Below are 24,376 nucleotides of genomic sequence, written 5' to 3'. Positions count from 1 at the left end.
AACTAAATAACTTAACAATAATTATAAGGTTTAGTAGTTCATGACGGAAGTTACGCGCTGATAGCCGACGTATTTGAGACGATTGTAGCAAGTTGTTTTGCGTAAGACGTCATCATTTAGCTACAGTAGAGCTCCGGGCGAGGTGCGAGCGATGCAATAACTTCATCGCTTTTTGCAGACCCTGTGAGGCTAAAACGCGAGTACAAATACCAAAATGCTGGTTATGTAATCTATTAACTGATCGGTATGCCGGCTTACAAAAGACAAGTTAGGTATGCTTTGATTTGCAGTATATATATATAAATAAATAATAAAAAAATTAGCTATAGAAATTCAGGACTTCACCCCGAACGCTCATCAGGTGCTATACCATTCTAGTAAGGGTAATTGTAATTTTTACATACAAACTAGCCTAATACATAAGCTAATTTGTGGGCCTAAAAACCATGAAACTCACGCATCGTACATGCAAATAGGCCCATATCTCAATACCAACGACCAAAACGAAATGTCCAGATTATTTTATGAACATTGACAAAAAGGGTTCGCTCTACCTAACCTAACCCTTTTTCTAAGCTTAACTATCTAAACTGCATACAATGCATTCTTCTTCAATATTTACCTATAATGTGTTTACCTAATTTTATCATATCTTTATCTAAAAGTACCGGTATTCAGTCGGTGTTGCCAGTCGACATGACGTTTCGTCCGCCAGATCGTAGCGAATCCGGTGGTTTTACATCGCTCGCGGTAGCTTACACACGGTCGCCCGTGGTTCAGTACCGCTTGCCACTTTCCCACCAAAAGTGCTTCCCAATAAGTTAGTAAAAAAATATTTTTTTCCTTGTTATTATGGGGAGTAGCGATTTTTCGAGTTCGCCTTCACCACTCATAGAATTTAAGAGTATAAATGAGTCATACCCAGCTTCATTTTTTGAACAAGCGTGGGGCAAAGGCATCATGTCAGGTACTACAATGGTCTCGTGAACGTGCGTAATTTACGTACGTGGAATAGTTTTTAGATCTGCAAATAAAAACAACGAGTTGTCCTAGGTTATAAGGCATAAATAATAAGGCTTCCCTGAGATTGTCACTCCCATATTTATATAGCGAATTTTCTCGTTAGAACAAACTCGAGTTAAAATTGAAGCAAATATTTTTTTATATTCTAAAATATAGTAATAATATATACCATTTTGATTAACAACCTTCTGTCATTTTTCTCGTAATATCATCATTATAGAGTTTTTGTGATTCTTTGACAAAAAATTGTAATAAGTGACCTCTGCATCCCGCCGTTGAAAATACACAAACGTATTAAGGGGGTTTAACAAGGACCGAAATAGACGATAGTCTGATGGTGCAGGATCCGGGTTATACGGCGGATGCATTAAAATTTCCCATCCAAGTTTTCAGTTTCGCCGAGTAGTTAGAGACGTGTGGCTTGGCACTGTCGTAACAGAAGACGGCGCCTTTTCTGTTTACTCGCTCCGATCGATTTTTTTCAATGGCTTGTTGTAATCTTGTTGGTTCGCATCAATCAATCTGCCGGATAGCAACAACATATAATGTATGATTGCTTTCCAATCCCGCAAAACGTATAGCATCGACTTTTTTAACGTCAGTCAGGGTTTTGCCACAGATTGTAGGGCATATTTTTTTCATTTGTCATATTATTGTCATAGGCGATCCACTTTTAACCGCTTGTGATTGCCTACTTTATAGAAGATTTGATTTCGTTACGGTGTCGCAGATAAAAATTACGATCGATTGAATTTCTTTTCTGTGGTAATCCGTGTGACACCTAAACGTCGAGCTTTTTGTGGTCAGTTTTATTCTAGATTATCATAAAAGATTTTAGGTTTTTGAGCGTAAGATTGCATTGTCACTTCAAAAATGTTTGGTGGTCGTTTAGCGATATCATGGCTGGTTCGGTGTCGGTATTACTCAACCTCAAGTTCGCAGTAACTTCATTAACTTTTTCCGTAATTGGTCAGGAAGTGGTGAGGGAAATAACAGGGAGCAACTTTTACCTCGAAACTCTCAGAACGGAAGCGATCAACCATCTTTAAAACATTTCTCTTTTCGAAGCAAATTTTTAATTCACCTGGGCAGAGTTTTCATCTTAGGTCTGGAAAAGGGCATTGCATGTGGCAAATTTCAGCTTTCAAATGAGATTTATACAGGTTCGACATCATTCATATTGCCTAGGATATTGGTACTTTAAAGTCATCTAGCTGGAGAAACGGTTAATCATCGGAGAAGACAACCCAGAATATAGATATACGCATACGAACCATGTATATGTTATTTTGTGCTCGCAAGCTAGCCTACGTATTGCAGTTTTTTTATTTCTAGTTATTTCTAGATAAATTGAAAAGTGTGATCATCTGACATCTGTGTCTACTGAAGGGCTTTGCTATCCCATATTCTAAAGCAAGTGTATATACATGTATATATATATATGGGCGTGTGTGTGTATACGAAAGACATAGGCTCATCTCTAAATGTCTTGCGTACTAAAACGAATCGCATATGATTATAAATGAAAGGAACGATCGAATCCAGCCCTTTCGATAGACCAAGCCTAGATATAGTATCTTATCTGTGTTGACAATCTCTATGTTTTGATCGCGCACTGATTAGTTGCGTCGGATAGGGTTTTTTGACCAGTTTTTTGTGCAATGCATAACATTCGAAACAAAGCCCCATCTTTAATTGCTTGGCCACTGGCCACGTTTGAACTGCGCTTGAGATACGCAGTTTGAATTGGCCAGAGGCGGTTAAAATTGTGCCCAGCAATCAAAAAGTTTGATAAGCTAATGACGTTCTGGTAGCTATCACAACGAGGCTGAATTTTGACGCTTACGAGCCCCCAGACCGGCTTGACGTTAAAGTAATCTTCAGCAGTAACTGGTAAAAGAGCGACATTGGGCATCTCGCTATCGTGTTTGTCCCTTGTCTATCGCGATTCGTTTTCACGTTAACAACGTTAGATATTAACAGCTGATCGTTCGTTTATAGTTTCTCTTCCATTGCCATTTCTAGTCATTCAATAATCTGATATCGTGATGATTTAGAAATATCGTTTCTGCTCTAGCCTATTTCGCTGTTCTTGTAAGTGGGTCTAACTGTGGCTCGACGCTAGCCATCTTGCTACGATCTACATTAAAATAAAGGGGAAGACATTAGCAAATTTCACCCCGCTCTGGCTGTTCGTGAAGCCAACTCAAACGTCACCAAATATTCTAAATACCTCACAAGTATTTCGTCAGCATGTTACGTGCATACGGTGCAGAATAGTATGTATAATGAGCATGTACCATCGAAAGCAATGTGCAGGTACACCTTTGGCTCCTTGGCTTTCAAATTTTGGCAGTTCGATGCGGACTTGAAAGTGGCACTGATACACTCACTATACACATATACAATGCATACATTCATCTCATCAAAGGAAACAAAGCTGCCGCTTTTAAGTTACAGAAACCCTTCAATTTGATATTACTCTCTTTTTTTATTTGCACACAGACAGCAGTTAACTATCAGTTGTCATTAAGATGTTTCTTGTCATTTGTAAGAAACGGTCGGGTAGGCCAAACGAACAAGTCACGAGCTAACAGCGTCTCAGAAGACTCTCTGCTATCGTCTATTCGATTCTTCCTTTTTCGATATGCTATAGTCATCGGCTCTCGCTTCGCAGTTCCACCTATCAGCATCGTTAACGTTACTGTCATACGAAGGTCGATGTCCTCCGAAAAAAAGGACTTCGGGATGACATTCGGACGGCTACCAGTTCATCGGTGCTTCGCAGGCTGTTCGGGCTAAGGCGGGGGACTGGTAACCAAGAACCAACGGAGACTCAAGTAAACGACAGTAATAACAAAGAATGCACGTCACAGTGTGAACGATAAACACTTGCATAAAGTTCGCTTTTTTTTCTGAAGAGAAACTACTTAGCTTCCATGCGCAAGGTCAGCAACGCAGCAAAAATGGGAATAGGGTTCAAAGGCAAGAAAAGGGGAATGATCACAATGTCATGATTCGACACATGAGTTGAACGTATGCCAGGGCAATATATATATATATATATATATATATATATATATATATATATATATATCGGTTTTTACTGCGTAATATTATGGAGACTGGGAGGATTACTGACTACGCTGATAGATAGAAGAACGGATACGTCCGCTGTGGTATTTCGTTATCGACTGCCTCAGGACACTCAGATCTATGGTAGCACAGTTAGTTGCTTCTTTGGCTATGCCGGTCAACATTGATCACGGAGGACGACATGAGAGTAGTTTGTCATTGCTGCTAATATCTTTGTCAAATGCTGCCGATAATGTCGACGCGATCAATCACAACCAGAACAAAGGTCATAAAGTTGCTTTCTATGTACCTACATATGCCATATATTGAAAGCAAATTAGCGAATATAGGAATACATGTATACCACTACGAAATCGAACATTAGTGCTATAGATATAAAATAGGATTATAAAATTACTGATAAATAATATATTAATTTAGTAACACGCTTTTTTAATCTGCGTGATTTATTTGTGCACAATAAATAAGACATTATGGTCTATAGCGCCGCCGAAAAGAAGATATCGGGACCAAGTAGCTAGCGTCACTCGACCACTGTGGGCGGTAATGGCGTCAGAACACGCAGACTAATATCTGGTCGCGTTCATTTATCCAATTTTCGTACAACTGAGTAGACACCTAAGAGTTTTAAGTTTCTTCGTTTACTTGGCCGGACGAGAGTCTTCAATCTGAGCTTGTTTCGTCATCCTAAAAAAGCGTATTACGTTTTTTATCCGGTACAATCATAGGCACTGCTTTAGATGGTCTCACTGCACTGTCCCAGTTACTTCATTGCAGTTCTCCTACCTGTCCTATCGTAAGTCCTTCGCTGTAATTTTTCTATCAGCTTATTTCGGTTTCAAACCGCTGCAGTGTTTGTGTCACCCCGGTAAATTTCTATGCTATTTGATTATGCTGTTTTATCAATTGCATATTATTATTAGTTGCTCCGACTGTTCAGTTACTCTAATTTAAATATTCGATCGTAGAGTTCTGGATCCTGTAGCAGGTACCTGGCACAGCCTTCACCCTAATTAGCCCGCTGCTGTCCTACTGTTGACTTGTTACGGGTTTGACGTCATCTTGCTATTGCTTTCAAAACTGATCTAACCTTATAAACAGCCGTGTAACTATTAGAGTAATTGCGAAATAAGGCAAGTATCGATACTTTTTCAAAATTCGGTTCGACTACTTTTTGGAAAGGGACACCACACTAAGTGCTACGACAGAAAAGTAAAAAGAAAGGTCTGATTTTTTTGTAAAAAGTAATTTTGTGCCTGCCTATTGTGTGTAGAGTTTTATACTCAGGCAGTGCTGTTGCAATCTACAACATTCGGTGATATTGTGCCCGCTGTCACCCGTCTTGTATCGGCCTCCGGCCGTCGCCAAAGTGCATTTGATTTTTTTAACATAAAATGACTCTCATCAGACGCGTGAATCTTAATACTAGCCCCTTATCGCCCAATCCAAAGGCCTAAACCTAAAAAAGTTGCTTCAAACCACGCTAGTCAGACCCGTATTCGAGATAGTTCGCGTGTAGATTTACGCAGAGCTATGAACAAGGCAGTCCAAGCGTAAAACTCGGTTACTAAAAGAAACACACACATTAAATGAGACAAGATACTGGATATTTACCGGAGTTCTCATTCTTCTCTGGGCTGAACGTAAAGCCAAGTATTCGGTGGATAGCATCAGCTCTAGCGATAAGTGTTGCATTGCGTAGATACCGCGATCCGATCGAATAAATTCTTTCGCCAACTTTGCAACGATACTAATTGTTTGCGCGCACAAAAACATACCAATATATCTGGCAGCCTACTGCGTTTTGCCGATGGCTCACGTTCTTCAGCGCGGTCTCTCCTATTACGCTGACTCAATTTAAAATTACGATGACGACGAAAACCGAAGTCGTATTCACGATGACACCGCTCGGTCGTCAATAACCTCATACTGCATCGACGACTGCTGTGAATTGTCGACAGTGTAAATTCGGTATCATCGACGTCGTGCGCCTCACAGGGTGGTGCAGTGCGTCGTTTTCAATGGACAGCTTCTTTCTTCTTTTGCCGATGACCCTTCGTCGTTATCCCACTACTCCTACGAAAATCAAAGATGCCGACGGTTCCAGCTGACGCAACGGCACCGCAACATATAATAGCCCCAGTCTAGTAGAGATGAACTCGTTTTTTGTGTGCCATCAGCAAGAAGCAATAGTGGCTGACGCGTCGCTGCGCGACCCTAGTATGACAATGAAGACGGCAGAAATCCAGGGCGCGAACGAGCAAAGGCCAGAAGGCTTTCTGATAATTGTCCTGATCGATGGACGACAACACTGAAGATAGAAAAGGCAAGAGGCAGTGGAGTGCGATTCGTAGGAGGCTAGAGAAAAACGTTATCGTTAGTCTTGTCTATCGTATGTTGATTATTGTTGTTATTCAAGCTTCGGATGTTGTTATTGTTACGACACACAACAAATCATCAAAAAACACTGCCATCACCATTGTTATCGATGGCGGTGAACGGCCCTGCTGACGTTCACTAAGCGACGGTAGATAGTAGCAACGCTAGATCTATATATGCGAAGCTATATGGAGATGACGATGTTTCCTTGATACGCAGTCTTCTGCCCCTTCAGCTCCTCATCAGAACTCGCCAAAGCCCCAGAGGATAAAACAGACAGCGACGAAACGCATAAATGAGCCAACCATTACGTAAACAACGGTTTAAGGAGTTGCTGCTATCAAAATGGCCGTTGAAGTACTAGGATGTTCCATTGAACAGACGTACAGACGGCTATTGCCAGCATATAAATAACAACGTGATATTATTTCCATTATCTACAGTTTCGTCCCAGGGAGTTAAGCAGTAGTCACTCCTAACATATTGGACAGTTAATATATGCACATGTGCTTCTACAAGAAGAACTGATCGATTGTCGTTCCTATACATGAAGATACTGCAATGAAACGGGTGGATAGAATGGCAAGAGCTACAGTAAAGGATCCGGACGCTTTCTTGCCAATGATTGATGATTGGGCACCACCGTTGCTAAAGCATAACAGGGTCACTACAGACAAAGCAAATCTTAACGAAGAAATACATTGTCTCACAAACAAGACGATGTCGTAAAACTCGGCTACCAGCAGGAATGACAATGTGAGTGGGAACAGCCACATTGAAGTCAAACGATAAGGCATAGCGAGCAGAATTTAAGTTGGCATTTTTTTTGTATGAAATGGTGCTAATTTTATCGACCACTTAAGCTCGTTGTGTTGAAGAAAATTATGAGCGAAACAGCACAAATTTTGTCGGCTTTGTTACTATCAAGTATACCATAAGGAATATAGGTGCACACAAATTTAGAAAAAAACCGACGGTGGCAGGTAAAAAAGGAGGAAGCGGAAGGTTGTTTCGTTTGTTTTCGAGTTCCCGTATTTGAAGTATTCGAGAGGTTTCCTTTACATCCTCGTATAGGTATACCTTGTTACGTGCTGAGAGGCAGCCGTCTAAAGTGATGCCTAAACATTTAAACTCCCAACGTAAAGAACGCAGCTATACTTGAGCACAATGTTACACAAGTGTTATCAGCCCTTTTTTATTTTTATTAAAATATTATTTTAGCCTGATGACAAAAAGGACCCATATTCACAACATGTCTGTATGAAAGGTTTTCGGTGCGTTCTATTTTGAATGGGAATTACTCGTCCTACAGTAGCAGAATCGCTTACATTCATCGAAGAGCGACCGCTTTCCATCTTTGTGACTAACTAAATCGATTACGAAGATATCAGAACACGCCGGGTCTCATGGTTTAGTCCATGTATAAATATATGCACTGGTATTGCTGATATCATTAGTTAATATTTTTCTTTCTATCAATTTGCCTTAGTACTGAACGTAGTAGTTCAATGAGGTCGGTTCATGAATACATAGAACTCCGTAGAAACCCCACACGTTCCGCTCAGGACAAGGACTCACAGCAGCATCCAAACTGCTGGTTGCCTGTACTGTGAAAAGGAGAACCACACTCAAAATGTCGCGTCTAAAAAAGTCATGTTGACCGAATGCTAACACAGTATCTCTTTGCTATTAAATTAGTGAATTGGGTATCTCAAAATGTAAATTGAGCTATACCTAAGTTGGCGAAAGGTCGATTATTCGGGACGAAGTGCTCTTTATTTTCTACAAAGACAAATCTGTCAAAAAAAATTACTACGGGAACAGCACAAGGTCAAACTTTCGCTTTAGATTGGAATCAGATTAATGATTTAGATTTGTATTCTACCAATTCCTTGCATGTTTAGCTTAGGTTCATAATGATATCTTTGTTTAAAAGCCTAGCTTTTGTGGAGTGTAGAGGTATAGTAGGGAAACGGCGGCGTTCGTAGCGTTCTAGTCAAACTTAAGGTTAGTAGTATCAAACTCATAGATTTGTAGTGACATGCCGTCATGGCCGTGCTCACATATATCGAGACTGTGCACTAGATAGCAAAGTTGCCAGCGGTTAGGTCCTGGGTTCGATTTTCGTTTCAGAATTAATGATACTTCCAACGCATTTGACTTTTTAAGATCAGCAGATACATTTGGTATACTCCCCAGCGTCAAAGCATACGAAAAAACAAAACAGAAAGTTTCTATTTTGAACTTCGGCTGCAACTAGCAATTTTCACTATCGATTTAGGCGCTCCGCTCCCTGTTCTGTAAATGCTTGTTCGATAAAGACAAACATACCTCGATAATCTGTTGTCTTGTTAGATGCCCCTTATTACATGTGTAAATACATTCTAGGTTTCATGTAGGTATTGCAGAGAAAGATACTTTACAACGTCGATTGCGTAATGAAATATTTTTGCCCTTGCTTATTGGCTGTTAAATATTGTCTGTCAACAGGAAACAAAAGAAGTTTAATTGGAAGCTAAGGACACTGTAGCCATGTTAGATTTAGATCTCCCAAAAGACACACTCATTAACTGATAATGATTCCTGTGCTATTTTCGAGGTAAGCTGGATCTGCCTGAGATCGTAATGTCACCCTGTTACTGGTCGATGCAACTTTAAGCCGGATGACTGACGATCGATAGGCTAATCCAGTTTGACGATGCGGCGGCCGCCCATCATTTTCTCTTTATGGGCAAATTCAGCACTTCACTACGACGAGGATTGCGATGCATATTTCACAAGAAGCTACTCGAATATATGTGATCTTTGAGGAATGATGCGCGATTTCCCACGTCGAACATGCCGTATCATATCTGAGAACTTTGCATAAGCTTGGGCGAAGAATATCTTATTGACTTTTCTCACTATCGACCGCCCCACAGTAGCTTATACGGGTAGACACTTCGCTTTATAGTAAATTAAATCTGAGAGTCAAAATTTCTGCACGGATATGAATTACTGCTGCGGATTCAGATCATTTACGTAGAAATAGTTTATACCTATTAAATCTTAGTTGGTTACTATCTCGTCAATTCTCTATAGTTTAAAGTGTTACTCGATAAACTTGTATACTTCGTTAAAGTTTGGAAGTGTCACATTTATATGATGATCTTCTTGTGAGTATGTCTGCGTTGATGAACATGACCCTTAGCTTCAGCCCTTCTATGAAAGGAAATCTTCGTTGTAGTGCCTGCACGACATCGACCTGTTGTCCGCTTCCCTATAGTAGGACCACAGCAGCTGTCCCCTGCCTGAGATCAACTTCGACTTAACGCGTAGTCAAAATAGTACCGATTCTTCCCGAATGCAATACAAATGATAACATTTTTTTCCTACCATCTGCATTATCATCCCACTGCGTCGCGTTGCTCTGAGTGCTCTCAACGGGTGGCTTTACAACAGACACTCCTCCTGTTGCTGCCACTATGTCCACCATTACCGCTCACGTATGCACATTTCCAAATCCACCAGGGAATTAACGGTACGTCGCTCCGCGCGGCGCGGGGATTTACGTTGGGTTTTATTCGGCCCAGCCGCCTCTGTGGCGCTCTTCCGGTCGCCTCCCTATAGAATCATGCACGCTTTACAAACAATTTGCTCATTTCTTTTCGATTCGCTCAATATCTAATGTTGCTCCAGATGCTCAGACACGAGACGAGTCCCGCCTGTGACTTATTGAAGAACGAATAGCAATGGCAGTTGTCGCTTCTCAATACCGCCAAGGCCCAGTCTAGCATCTAGTCATCTTACCATTTTTTTTCTTTCATAATGTCATACCAGATCACGTAGGCGGGAACTCGCTTGCTCATTTGCAAGTCGTCGATAGCACTCATGTACGATTGCACGTGGTGTACTACTTATTTGCACAAGGTCAACGACTCTTTATATATACATATATATGAGGACGATCTTAGAGTTTAGTATTAGGGAGGTCGTTATTGTTGCACCCGCCTAACAGATGTTGTGCAAATTTTACTATAAATATGTAGGCACCGTGCGTCAACGCAGTGCTAAACAAATGATCACGGCTTCACTTTTAATCATGTAATTCGTATAGTTTACCTCAGTTCGTGAATATATAGTGTCTCTTACTTCAATAATTTCTGAGCCTACGTCTTTAAATCTGTAGAGGCTTCTTGATGTGAGGGAAGTGGTCCGATATGCATGGACTAGATCATAGAAGCCGCTGATGCTGTTATTCAATCGCCCATCCACCAATTGCTACCATTTTAATCTGGGACCGGCACTAAGCCGCAGCGAGGCATCTCTTCCAGCGCCATGGGGTAAAGAAATAATATAGGAACCCCTAGCGAAAGACACATGTACGCAATAGCATTTCTACGCGCAACACTACACAAAGCACATCTTTGCGTGCTATAGTTATACGTAGTAACAAGCCTATACTTTACAACTGTAATTGCACGTAAATATACACATCAAAATTTACAGGGTACGCGCATAAATATTTGCACAGGCAGGTTGTCAATATTACCACGGTGCCAAGTAACTGGACGGTTATTAAACGTTCGATGTACGAAGATCCGCGTGGACACAACGTCGATAAACAATAGACTAGAGGGAAAAGCAGACAAAAAGAACTTTCACAACACAATCCTAGAAAAACATCGCTGCCAACAGTGGGGCCTATGGGATGACGCGCATGGCAAGCCCCCAAATCGTCACGGTACATCCGCGGAGACTAGCCCTTCGCGTATACTAGCAATGTCGAACTGCATTCAAGCAGAAAAATGCTGTAACATCGCTTAGTTGCGTAACCCAAAAAAAATGTTTATCCGCAACAATGCAAAGGCTTTATAGTGCAAAGATGTTTTACTGTCAGTTGGCTGTGTGGTACGGGTAGAGGCCTTGTCTGAAAATGCTTGTTCTTGAACCGTTCACAGCATTTTACTTATATGGCTATAGTATACGTCGAGCTATATATATATATATATATATATATAGCATATACGAGCCCCACAACTGGGTACATCTTGTAATCCTAACAAAATCATAAAACCAAGCCATATCAGCACACGTAAACGATAAATAGAACTGGCTTGAATTGTAGTCCGCTGTTCTTTAAGTCCAGAAATATCCTGGCGTACTAGAATGGTTAGTTAGCCCTGTCAGTCGGCGTATTCTATTTGGTATTTACTTATTATATGTTCGGTTGTGGACGAATGCGATAATGTAACGTATGTCCGTGCCATCCACACCCTGCGCTTCTCATTTCGAACCCTCGGCCGCCTGTCGTGCGCTGGTTGGCTAGTATAGATACCCGAATGTCCTACCAAGCTCGTTGGACATGTCTGGTAAGGAACTCTAGCTGGACAAGAAGATGATGTTTAAATAGATAACTATACCAAAGCAGCTATTTAAAAGGTGACGACCTAGTAAAACTAATAGGATGACTGGAGCTCATATGATCATTACAATGATGTGTGCGCTTGCGTTCCCAACATGTGTATGATGCACAACGATGTTGTGTATGGAGATTTAATCCCAATGGTGTACAGTTCTGCGAGATTTTAAAGAAAAATAAATAATAAACATTAGGTAAATTTTTGACATTCTGTATCATAGCACTGACGTGCCCTCACCGTACGTTATTATTTGCACGAAAAAAGCATTACAGCCCGTTTGTTGAACTTCGTCTTGAAAACATACTCTCACTTTGTGATAACAATCAATACAATCAGGTATTGAAAAAAAAAAAAAAAAAAAAAAAAGCAGTAATGAACTGTTGTATCACTGCGATCAGTTATGCTGACAGGCTTCACCTAGAGAGTAGCTTATAATCTCGCCTCAAATTGTCCGGCAATCGCAGTTCTATTCCTGTTTGACATCTATTCTCAAACTGAAAACACTTACTTTCTATTTCGTTCTCAGTAGAACTTATTCGTACCCTATATAATAACTGTTCGTCTTATCCTTGCTGTGCGAAAACTCGTTTACATTTTATTGATAAAGTCGGTAGTTTTGGCGAAACACTTCAATAATAGACTGAAATATCAGAACTGCCTGACTGTTCTGCGTTAGAGGAAATAAAGGAACCGAAACGGAAAATCACAAAGACCCCCTGTTATTATCTCATTCTATTCACTTATTATGTACGTTAAGGGTTAGATACATGTGTAGTATGATAAAAGAAGGCAAAAGCTGGACCAGTTCTTGCTGACATTAGCCGCTGTCCCGCCAGAAATCTCAGTCCGAATCTAGCGATGCGCGTACATCTATAAGGAAATTATAATAAAATTGAAAATTTTTATTTAGTGATTTGATATTGCCTTTTATATATACATAGCCCATATATGAACGGTGGACAAATGATGGTACGCAATGAAGCGATAATTATGTTGACCCACTGAGCTTGCCAAGTCCTTGTACGTAATAGGTCTTCACCTGGCTGGTACACCAGGTAAATTCAGGTTTTCACCTGGTAAATTTAGTAAAGATACGTAACTTTTATGCGCTAGATGAACAGGGATTAATACAGCACGAAGCCCTCAAACTTCTTAACACTTGGAGTTTGCAGTGTTTCGTTGAACGCTGTAGCGTATAAAAGTTCAAAAAGGCGTCTAAATATTTGGCAGTTTTGAAAACTTTTCTCATTATATAGATGTTGATTTACTGAACAAATTGACATCGAAAAGCTATTTTTCTTTTCTACTAGATGATTCAATTACTTATTTATGCTGCTAACATTTTTTTCAATTACAAAATCATTTTTCTGACCGAAACATTCCTAAGCTCATCACTGACGATGACAAGATATGTAGTGTTCATTCAATTCTATTTATTTTCATCTGTATATCCATTTATATCTGTCTGGAGGTCCATTTCGGATTCTTCGCCTAGCGCAAAGAAGCTCCGAGAATGACTATTTCGAGATAATTGCCTGTCAACACGTCTCTTACTGCATCGGGTAAAGGAAGCGAGTTAACGTTACAGCATTGACGAGATAAGGCCGAAAAGTCCATTCAGGTTACGTGTAGAACACGCTACAATAACTTGCAGAGATCTTCCGTTACGTGCTCAAAACAGGCGTTGGCTCGGCCAACATGAATCACGGCACGCTTAGCTTTATCCTATATTGGCGTCTCGAAAGGCTCTTTCGAATTCACTAAAAATTGACGAAATAGAATCATCTTAAGAGCAAAACAGTTACGACTACCTAAGACAATTATATACCCATAAAGGAAAAAAAAAACAGTCGATTTTAAATGCTTTAAAAGGTTCTCGATAAAACAAACACTATATCAGGATCTATAATAGATTGAACAACGCAAGCTGGGAAAGACGGCAAATTTTGGCTGCCTATAAACCTTGTAAGAGCTTCGCTAAAATAATCGATGGATACCAAGCGTCCAAAAAAATAGATTAGATCGATGTAAAAAAACATTATATTGGAGATTTGTATTGTTCGAAGTATAGTAGCGGGTATGTAGTACGGGTGCAAAAAGTCCGTGAGAACTTTTTATGATTCACCAGTTACGCTCCTGAATAAAGTTAATGCGTTCACCCACGGCTCCGGTCAAGAGCGTTTGTTAAGCAGGTATTGAAATCACGCCGGAACGCAAAACTTTGGGTTGCTGCTCACCTCTCGCTATCCGATAAACGAAATAATGGCGTTGTACTCGAACCTGATAAAGAAACGGCAAGTTTCGTAGATTCATGCACACCGAATTACAAAGTTTGTATGATAATACGTTATTCGAAAGAGTCCGTGGGTGATTCACACACCCGTATACTATAATGATGTTATTATGCCGCGCTTTTCTATCTTGAGGATATCCAATTCGTAATAAAAATGAGATACTATTTCTGACCACACGTTTTGGCGTTCCGACAAGAGTCACGATATGAGAGAGTTCTCCAATCGAGGGATTCGACTCCAAGCGAAGATCACCTGTTGTATTTAAAACAGAATTTTTCTTTTTTAACTTGTCTTACAATTCCCTGCACATGGCTTAGTCTTACAGCGGACAACTAGAGGAGCTGCAATATTGGCAAATGAATCAGATTTACTGCAGATTGAATCTTAATTAACGGAACAATCAACTGAAGCGGCATCCGTCGAATAGTGTGAAAGTACTTTTAGTACTATTACGTATGGCCGGATTTCGACAGTTCCCAAACACATGTCTACTGTACACGTCTTGTTCGGATAAGGCTATAAATTGCTCATATTTATTATGTGAGAAACAATCATACTTGCTGTTACGCGGTTCTATACAACGGATCATCGGCTAATAACAGCTTATCGTAGCCACCGCCATATCTTCAATGGACTACGTGGCCGTTCATTCGCTATCGCCGTCACCGACAGGACGATAACATTAATTTTCATTTTGCCAAAAAACGCCTACTCCCGAACCAACCGCTCACCAATCGATATGGCTCTGTATCATAGAACGAGAAAAAAAAAAACAAAAAAAAAAAAAAAGAAAAGAAAAAGCGGCAACTTATTTGAAAGTAGATGGACGCTGATCTCTCGCCAATAAATCCTTACTGTTCATGGCTACGGCCCTTCTCATGCCTTCACAGTCCCTTCCTATTTTTGTTTTTGACTTTTAGGTGTTATTATTGTTGTTGTCTATTTCGTATCATTACTATTGTGATCGTATTTGAGTTCGTGGAATTGATCTCCCATCTCGTCATTGCTTGACTGGTATTGTTCATTCGAGTCGATCGCTACCGGAAATCGAAGACTGTTCGTGAGCCGCGTGTAACGAGACATCGTTCGTTGTAAAGCAGAAGCGAAGCCTCGCTCAAATTCCGTCAGCATTTAGAGGCGCGTCAAGTCATAGCGAATATTGTGACGGTAACGCTATAAGAAAGAATACGAATTCAGGACAGTTTTGTCTTCAGAACTCCACCTCAGAAAAGGGACAGAAGTGATTTTTGATCTATGTATATGTGGTACTATATATATAAATAGATGGGGAACGCTACGGTGCCCCTCATCAGCTGTAAGACAAGTTAAAAAATCAACCGAGCAGGAAGGTGACCGCGTCAGTCCTTTATGTATCAGCTACAGATTGAGACACGTTGAGAACAACACGTTTAGATGAATTCGTATTGTTTATAAAGCTAGGATAGTTACATGTGTGGCAATTGATGGCATTGATATGATTCAGTCTAGCTGCTGGTGTCAACAACTTGAAATCCTCAACTTCTATCGCCCGATATGTTTTCAAAAATATGAGACATTGATTTTTGAAAGCAACTATAATTTAAAAGCATTTGCATATACTAAGTACACTGAGCCATATGGATCATTACAAGGACATAATTACTAGTATCTCAGTATTATATTTGTTATGTATTTGCGAAAACCAAAAACCCTCAGCACTCAAAATTAATCCTAAATAATACTAATATATATACGGTATACAGGATAGGCCTCTTCTCGTGTGTAGTCTTCGCGGAAAAGAAGCGATGGCTTCCAGAATGATCTGCTGGAGATCCTGTTAGCTGCATAGGGCATGACGCGAGTAGAGTTCAGTATTTGCGATGTGACAGTTGATTTGGCCGGATCTTTGTTCGACCCGGCGTAGTATCGTTGGTGGCAACAAGGTTGACGGCTATGTGAAAACCCGTGTCGTTGTTATGATGAAGACGCTACTACTTTCAAATGTCCCTCAAGCTGTTGTCATTGCCGGCGTGCATTGTTAGATCATTCTTCACTTGCTGAGGCAGGAACCTAGAAAGGATTCACTACAATACCGGCTGGCCGGCCAACAAGGGGCATACGTAGTAGTAGTAGTAGTAAGCGGTCGCAGCTTACCAATGGCTCGATGACAGCGCTTATTAGTATAAGTAGCACCAAAATTCGTTGATGTGGATCGTTTTGATCCTGTATAGATCCTTTCTGCATAAAAAGTACGCGCCAGTCAATAGCTTTCTCTGGGTGAACCCTCTCACCATCATTAGCATACTGTCTCGACGATATTGAGATTATCTTTTGATGTAGTTTCTTCGGCCAACACTCTTGCTTCTGAGAAATCGAAATACAAACACCGAGGTAGCACCGCGCGGCAAGATCGTCGTCGGTAGCGACAAACATACAGAGACACTTACGTAAATGCTGAAGGACAGCTTCAAGTAGATTCAATCCCACAGATCTTTTCAGTAAACCGTCTATGTAAATCTACAAAATCGCCGCTTGTCCCGTCAGGCTGCGGCGGAGCGGTAAAACCTCATAATTCGTTGCCGATAATTCAAGCGGGGATCAGCCTTTTCTTAGAACGAAGAAAAGATATACATTGATCGAACTAGATAGCACTGTACGTATGTGCAAAAAACACAAGGAATCAATAAGAGGGAATAGAAACTGGAATCGAAACAAGTCGAAACCCACGAATCAGATTCGAGAGAAATAGCAATTCACCTGTTGCAGAAGACACAACGCTTCTGCCCATATTAGAGCGGGCTCGGTGGACTAGTAAACGATAGATTCTGCATAGTGACGATGGCAGACATTTGGTCAATGAGACGAAGCCAGCCAGCCAGCCAGACAACCCGTTCGGGAGATACAATCGATACTCGTTCGAATACTGGATCTTTTCTGGCGTCTGTTCATCCTATTATTATTAAGTCGTTGTTATTATTATTAGATTAGACACCTGTTATAGTAGTAACAGCACACAGTTTTGCTTATGATCAAGATTTTGGAGCAGAGTTCATTTTATATGTTTTCGTTATTTCTATATTTATTATTTCTGCAATTATGCGATGATTGTTCCTGCTGTTGTCGGTTCGCTGAGAAGCATTATATAGTTTGCGTATTTTTATTTGGGGCGAGCAGAAAAACAAATTGAAGACATCTTGCAGAAGCAAAGCGAATTGACACTATGTGGGGTTCGATACGGATCCGGATTTTGTGAGGCGGCCTCAAACGCACCCGACGAGTATATATGGTCAATTTACAAGCAAATTAATTATCGATATTTTCCGCATATCAACGGCAGGACTACTATGCTATTCCAGTCAGATGGGGGTTTCGGAATTTTGAAAATAGTTTAAACATTCGACCAATAGGTAAATGTAAGCTATTGCATACGTTCTCTACATACACAAATCGTGTAGTATTCATACAACATGCTAATCAATTGCCTATTAATCATTTTTATGGCGATCCTATCGTCGGAACAGATGAATATCAGCAAGATAACACCGCTTAATAATAACGAGCCGTTTACACGGTCCTACCGAGCTTTTATGACACGCAATATCAGCGCCTTTGCAAGGACGGAGCCTCTCGGCTTACGTCGGCAGAGTATATGGGAAAGTTTTCCCGTATTTCAACGAGGACCCGATTCGGCATACTCTGTTCACCGTACTAGTTTCTCGTTGAATCAGCCGATTAACAAAAATTATATTAGAACCGTCTTCAAAAAGGTTAGTACGCATATACAAATGTTACGCGCCTTTGATAAATAGATGCGATAGATGAGCATAAAGTAAAAGCCAAGCAAGCTTAGGCCTTGTCGTCGTATGGGGATGGGTCACATTTTTCATTTCTGTTTTTCAACTTACGTGAACCATAGTAGTCTACGTTTCGAGAGATACCTTCGATTTCTATTTATTCGGACGTACATACGCTCACATGTCCCCGACTGACCCAGGACACATGAGGTGGCCTTCTGCCTAGAGTATTTGTGTTTCTATAAATAGAAAAAGTGAATCGATATACAATCCGGTGCTGCGATTCTGCCGTATCTCATATTTATCTAGACGCTAAATCTTGTAAACAAATCATTACACAGCTACCCGTATATTTCAAACGCTGACTTGAATCAACGGTCCGTCCGACAATAACAGCCGCATTTATATTTGTATAAATTCGATTACAAATCCCACACTACAGGATATCTTTTCATCATTTACACATGTATTAATCTCTAATTTGTATTCTTCCCATCTCATCGATTCATTCGTGCGCGTACGTATTCTACAACTACGGTAGGACAAGTGCCCAAGCGGTTCGTAACATTGCTTCTGGGTATCTTTTCGACGACAACCTGGTTGGTTCATCAGCGTACCCATTATGCTACCGAGAACCACTGGTGCTAACGTACAGCATAACTTCGGACTGCTCACCTAGGATAGCAAGACAGAACAACAACACAGAGGTAATAATACAACGATTATATTTAGACTTAGCCAGCTGCTGCGGTTGTTGTTGTTAGAGCCCGTGCGTTTTATAGAAGAAATAAACCTTTGTTTGTGATTCGTTCCTCCGGCCGGTATCGTGTCTTTTGACGGTGAGCATCCGCCAAAGAATAACAAGGCATGCCTAATTTTGTCTGCTGTTTCCAATGTGCGACAACACAGCATATTGTCTACCATAGAAATCGCTCTCGCATTTGTGTACATACGCAAACGAACCGATTTACATGGCCGCCCCTGCCCCAGTCCTTGTTTTTGATAGCGCCCCATAGAATGGCATATGGCATACCTTCTACCTGTTATCTATCATAAGTCTAACTTGACTCTATCTCCCTCTGACTTTCAGTTATGCACAATTTTTACTATGGAAACTTTTGATTTCCATGCGTAATCTAGGCTTTAACCAGGGGGATTGGTAGGGAAACAAGCGTTAGCTATTTGCTACTTTATAACGCATAAACCTTAGCCGACCCTTCTGGGCGCAACATTTTCGTCTAGTATGCGTGAGTTCTGTCTTGCACTAAATGCTATGGAGAAATTGTTTGATGCTCTCTAATCTGATCATATCCTTTCGTATATAATGCCTATGGCTTGTAGGTATAACAGCCTATGTACGATGATCCGATAGCGGAGCACGTTGGACCATTAAATTCAGTTCTGTTTGCGTAATTGCATTCAAATTCGAGGAACTTTCGCGTAACGGTAGCTCGCGATTCTCGAGAACAGACCTTAACGTTCCAGTAGGAAATTTGTTACCTTTTGTACCAAAAAGCACGAGCTAATACTTTAATATTACTCATTGAATTCTTATAAAAAGCTTTGTCGTGATCATGCATAATTATTGCTCCTTCGCATTAAGTACCTGATAGGTCCTAGACCCTTAGTGAGTTTATAGGCCAGATGTTGCTATCACAAATAATGCTGGCAGGCCAGGACGATGGACGACCAGAACAAGAACGTCCGATCGCTTTAGTAAAATATAATGACAAATTGTAATTATGAGAAAGCGCGAGATCTGTGTTTGTGTTTCGAGTGCTTCCGAGAGCATTACTCTCGCCATTCATCGCCACTATCAGTTATCTCTTTCAATTCAGGGGGCTAATTGTGATATTATACTAGTAAGGTAAACTTAATTAGTGTTAGTTTCGAAGAATCTTATTTGATATATTTTGACCTTGAGGAAAAGCCGTTTCTGTTGTCTGGATAACCCATGTCAATCAGCTTCAATCTCGGCTTCGTCTGAGTCGCGCGCTTACAGCTTAGGTGTAGTATTCCCTCACGGACTGTCACTCGTTTCTCAAATTGTAGTTACCTCGAACCGCTATACTGCTATACCATTATGCAATTGATTAATTACATCTCAATAGAAAGTGCTTTACAGCCTGTTTTTACTTAGTGATCAACTTATCTTCACAAGATTTAGTCAGGGGGCGGATCGACCTTATAATAGCATAAGTTCATCACGATATCGCTACCTTTCATCACACGTAGACATCCCAGTGGCGTAAACTGGTTTATTAAGTGGACGTGAATGATACTGAAGTCAATGCAATAGCCTCTGGACTGCCTAGCCTCTAGTTGCTTGTTCCCAAGTTTCGTACACGATGCGCGCTAGTCAACCTGTATGAATAAGTTATTATACGAGCGGGAAACAGATTTCTATCAGCGTGAACTTTTTTACTACTCGTTGTTAAGTAACTTCTACGTAATCAACCAGTATCGTCTACCGCTCGTTCGCCTTTGTGCAGCCGGTTATGCACCGTTCGTGTATCTAGTATCAGTCTACCAACGAAGTTCGCTGAATGGAGACGTTTTTAACACCAGGGCTCTCAACTGTGCAGCGTAAGTAGTTCTATTTTCTAACTTGAGAGAGTAAATATTCTTCCCTCTATTATAGTACTTTCTGGCCAGGTAAATGGTTCTCATCGCTTCCAGGAACTTGTCTAGACCCTCAGACGTGGACGATTGTCGATGATCTCGTCAGCACGACCGGTTAGTGTCGATCCTGTAGCAACTGAAATCCGCCAAAGACATAACAACAAACTACGCTGCCCAAACAGTCACACGAACGAAAAACTACCCGAATAAACTGCCATTATATATATATATATATATATATATATATATATATATATATGTGAAATAAAATAGTGCTCGGCGTTTTTGTCTACGCGGGCATGAAGACATTCTGCGCATCAACGGGTAAGGACAAAGAAGATGATAGGCTTGGAAGGCAGGGGCAATGGACGTGTTCTCGGAACTCCAAACTTTTGGCACGAAGTCGTTCAAACCGCTGCAGTGAAAATGAAGATGCAAAGCGTAGTGGCAGGAGGTTGAACTCAAAAGGCGCTGCCAGTAGATGCCGCTGGCAAGAATATAAGAGTGAATACAGTTAGCAGGACGGTGATGCTACCTAAATTGGCCCGGCTGTAGCCGTCGAAGCTCCACGTGTTAGAGGCTAGAGGGAGGTCGTGGCAATGCCGTTCGACAGAAGTTTCTTTCTTCAGCGATGCAGTTGGCAATATATCGATATTTAGAAGTTGCTGGTGTTACTTAGAGTCGGTGTGCCGTACGCGGCTCAAACGCTGAAAAAGGAAACCTGTTCGCGTTACGAGAAAAGTGAACTTCACAATGAGCGAAGTAAAAGAATCATGGGCAAAAGAAGACACGTGATTCAGGCAGACTACCGTGAAAATAATTTACATAATACAATGACAGCATTCGGTAACAACGACGGATTTCCCATCGGCGCAGAAAACCTTTGATTAGCGGGGTGACAGAATGGGACGAGGCGGTCCCTCGTGTTGATCGTTACTGGCGAAGATGATCTGCCGGGGTGAGGTATTTTTCGAAAGTTACCTCTTCTCAGCTATTGGTAACATTGGAAGGGGTCGATAAAAAAGAATTAATGTAAAACCTTACAAACACATTATATAGTCACAGTGGCAGCAGTGCGTTACGGTAATAGAAATTATTACCATTATTATTATCCTGCGAAGAATCTAAACGAATTCTGGGTAACATACAAGCAGCGACACAATCGTGCACAAATAGAATAACCTACGTTATTCTATTAAAGTTAAAGTTCCACTAATCCTTTTACCGTTGACATCGGCAACCTTCATGCGACAAGTAAAGTTCACTATTATGATAAATTCAGTAGCTGCCGTCGACTGAAAGCAGCTACGAACTCCAGCCGCTTAAAATTTGCAATCGTTGTTAGGGCTGCCATCTACGAAGCATCTAGTTAATCGATCTGAGTCACATTTTTTTCGCCATTTGTAAGTTATTTACGTTTCCCGTCATTTCAACTTGAAGCGTTTCGGTTTATCTAATTATTGCTATATATTTCCTATTGTAGCCCTAAGCCGTTGGCGTGCTCATTTAGAACCTGCAAAATACCAACGACGTCGGTCAAGATTTGACAAGCTTCTCACCTAAATTTAATCCTCAGAATTTTTTGTTGAGATTCGTTAATTGGAATCATCATAACATTAGACAGTTATATAGTAAGGCTGTTTCGTGTCTACTACAGCCGTCCGCTTAATTCGCTATGATACCTAAACAGATCGGTGTATGTTCAGATAAAAGCCACGCGAACAGTTACTAATAAATCTATTTATATAATATAGGAGCTGTTTTAGCCTGTTCAATTTCTATAGCACTGCTGGCCTTGTTCAGATAGGATAAGATAAAATCCAAAGGTTTCCATTTAGTGAAAATTAGATTTTCACTCGTAGGCTATTATAGACGTGACCGCTGCTGATATTATCATATGCTGCTACTGTGGTCATAACAATAAAACTCTCTGACTTTAATCAATCCATTGGCCTACATTTAGCCCTTAATTGTCCTCAATGATTACTTGTAAGGTCACTTTTAAATCAAGTTATCATATCAACGATAACCTATCAATTGTCAACAGTCAAGTACTCGAAGGTTTTCCGTTCGTCTAGCAATCATAATAATACTTCTACCACTGTGCATATCCGTATCAGGAAATTCTCATTTTCGAGAGTACAAAATCATTTTGCTAAGTCAATCTGATGTTCTATTGACCTACGCTGGATTTAGACTGCGGCCTTTTGACACGGGCTTAGATTCTAACAACTGACATAATCAACCGCAACTTCCCATTCTGACCTGCCCTATGCTATATGCCTAGTCGTGGTCGAATTACAGCCGCTGGGTCTTCCTCTGCAGTACTACTTAGAACAGTGTTATTTAGTAATACTCCGGGTCAGGCCACGAGAAGGTCCCACAAAAGGGTAGTTGGCTGCGAAACCGAAACGCAACCAGGCCACTCCGATCTATTTGGCGGCATATCTCGTGCCGTTTCAGACGTACCGCTGCCGTGATTGCTTACTCTACCCACCTAGCACGAGTCTTCTTGACAGCGGGTCGGACCACAGCGGACCGTACGATACCAACTCGCTATAGCTCATACAGACAGAAATACTATAGGGTCACACCAATGCAGCGTCGAGGTTTGAATATAAACGTAGATACACTCTAAGCGCAGTTCGTTTTTAGACGAAACGTTTATTTGGCCAAATTGTAATCATCGAGCCATATTTATAGTGGACTGATATAGTCTACACAATATATAAACTTGTAGACTTTTAATAAGGTAGCTGGATTGAATAGACCTATTTTTTTAAATAACCCAATTCTCAGTATGTCTATAAAGCCGTAATCGCAAATCTCACCAGTATAAACTCAATAGCACTACCGAAAAGGAGGCGATGGAGGAAAAACGTCATCTATATATTACAGAATTATTATCGCTTCATACTTGTACTGAAACGGATACGGTTGTTTTCTCCAACCGAACCGCTAAAACACGAGTCGCCCCCATAGATCAGTAACTTACAGGTAAAGTTCCCAATGTTATTGGACGAACCTGTTAAATCGTATCAACTCCGTACTGTGTAATGCGTGCTCTAATATACAAGCCTATATTGCACGCATAGATCAAGCCTACTTTTAGCAGCGGCGGTTATGGCTGTTATATCGCGAAATAGCGACTTTAATCGGCTCTACTTCCGCTACCATTTATGGCGACGTTGTTGCTTCTGCAACTACCGGTGCTCTAAATGGACAAAACAGTGATTTCAGCAGTCGGCACAGCAGTGCCCACTGCAACAATATCACCCCTTCCTCTGAACGACAGTGAAGTGCGGTTGTCTGCACGACCGTACCGTCGCGTCATTGTTCGTGTACGGCAATCAAATAATCGAGTGTGCAGGATAGGTAACAGCGACGCAGGCCAGTCACTAAATCACTGCTCTCACTAAATCACCTAAAACCAGCCGGTTCATTATCGGCCACAGACGCACTCGCATCGGACTCGAATCGACGTCTGCTCACAGCGACACGGTCGACATTAGCACCATAGGTCGCTCGACCTTTCCTAATCTAAATGCGCACTGTTCGACTCTTAAGCAACGCAAGATAATGCATTGCCTGTTCGAGAACGAAACATATATATTCCGTCTGGCCTGGTAACAGCAACGAGAAACCGGTCCTGACCTACATCAGGAAGGCGACGACGGCCACAAACGAAACGGCACCATGGATAAAACTGTACAAGGGACTTTCGCTGACCTCCATCTAAATAGAACCGATACAAAACATATTTTTGCAGCATCACCATTTAGCATAT

General features: G+C 40.9%; 1 long non-coding RNA gene across 1 annotated transcript; it reads right to left on the bottom strand.

Annotated features, from left to right (window-relative positions):
* Positions 1 to 12,463: 12,463 nt before the first annotated feature.
* On the bottom strand, positions 12,464 to 15,345 carry LOC111260662 (uncharacterized). The gene is made up of 3 exons (XR_002680470.2): positions 14,367 to 15,345; positions 14,138 to 14,180; positions 12,464 to 13,660 (listed from the first exon to the last, which is right to left on the bottom strand). It is a non-coding gene; the product is annotated as an uncharacterized LOC111260662 (long non-coding RNA).
* Between the last annotated feature and the right edge of the window lie 9,031 nt (positions 15,346 to 24,376).

Source organism: Varroa jacobsoni, unplaced genomic scaffold, assembly GCF_002532875.2.
Source record: "Varroa jacobsoni isolate VJ856 unplaced genomic scaffold, vjacob_1.0 scaffold_463, whole genome shotgun sequence".
In the NCBI taxonomy this organism is placed as follows: Eukaryota; Metazoa; Arthropoda; class Arachnida; order Mesostigmata; family Varroidae; genus Varroa; species Varroa jacobsoni.
Note: the sequence above shows the minus strand (reverse complement) of the source record. Positions and strands in the feature narration are given on the sequence as shown.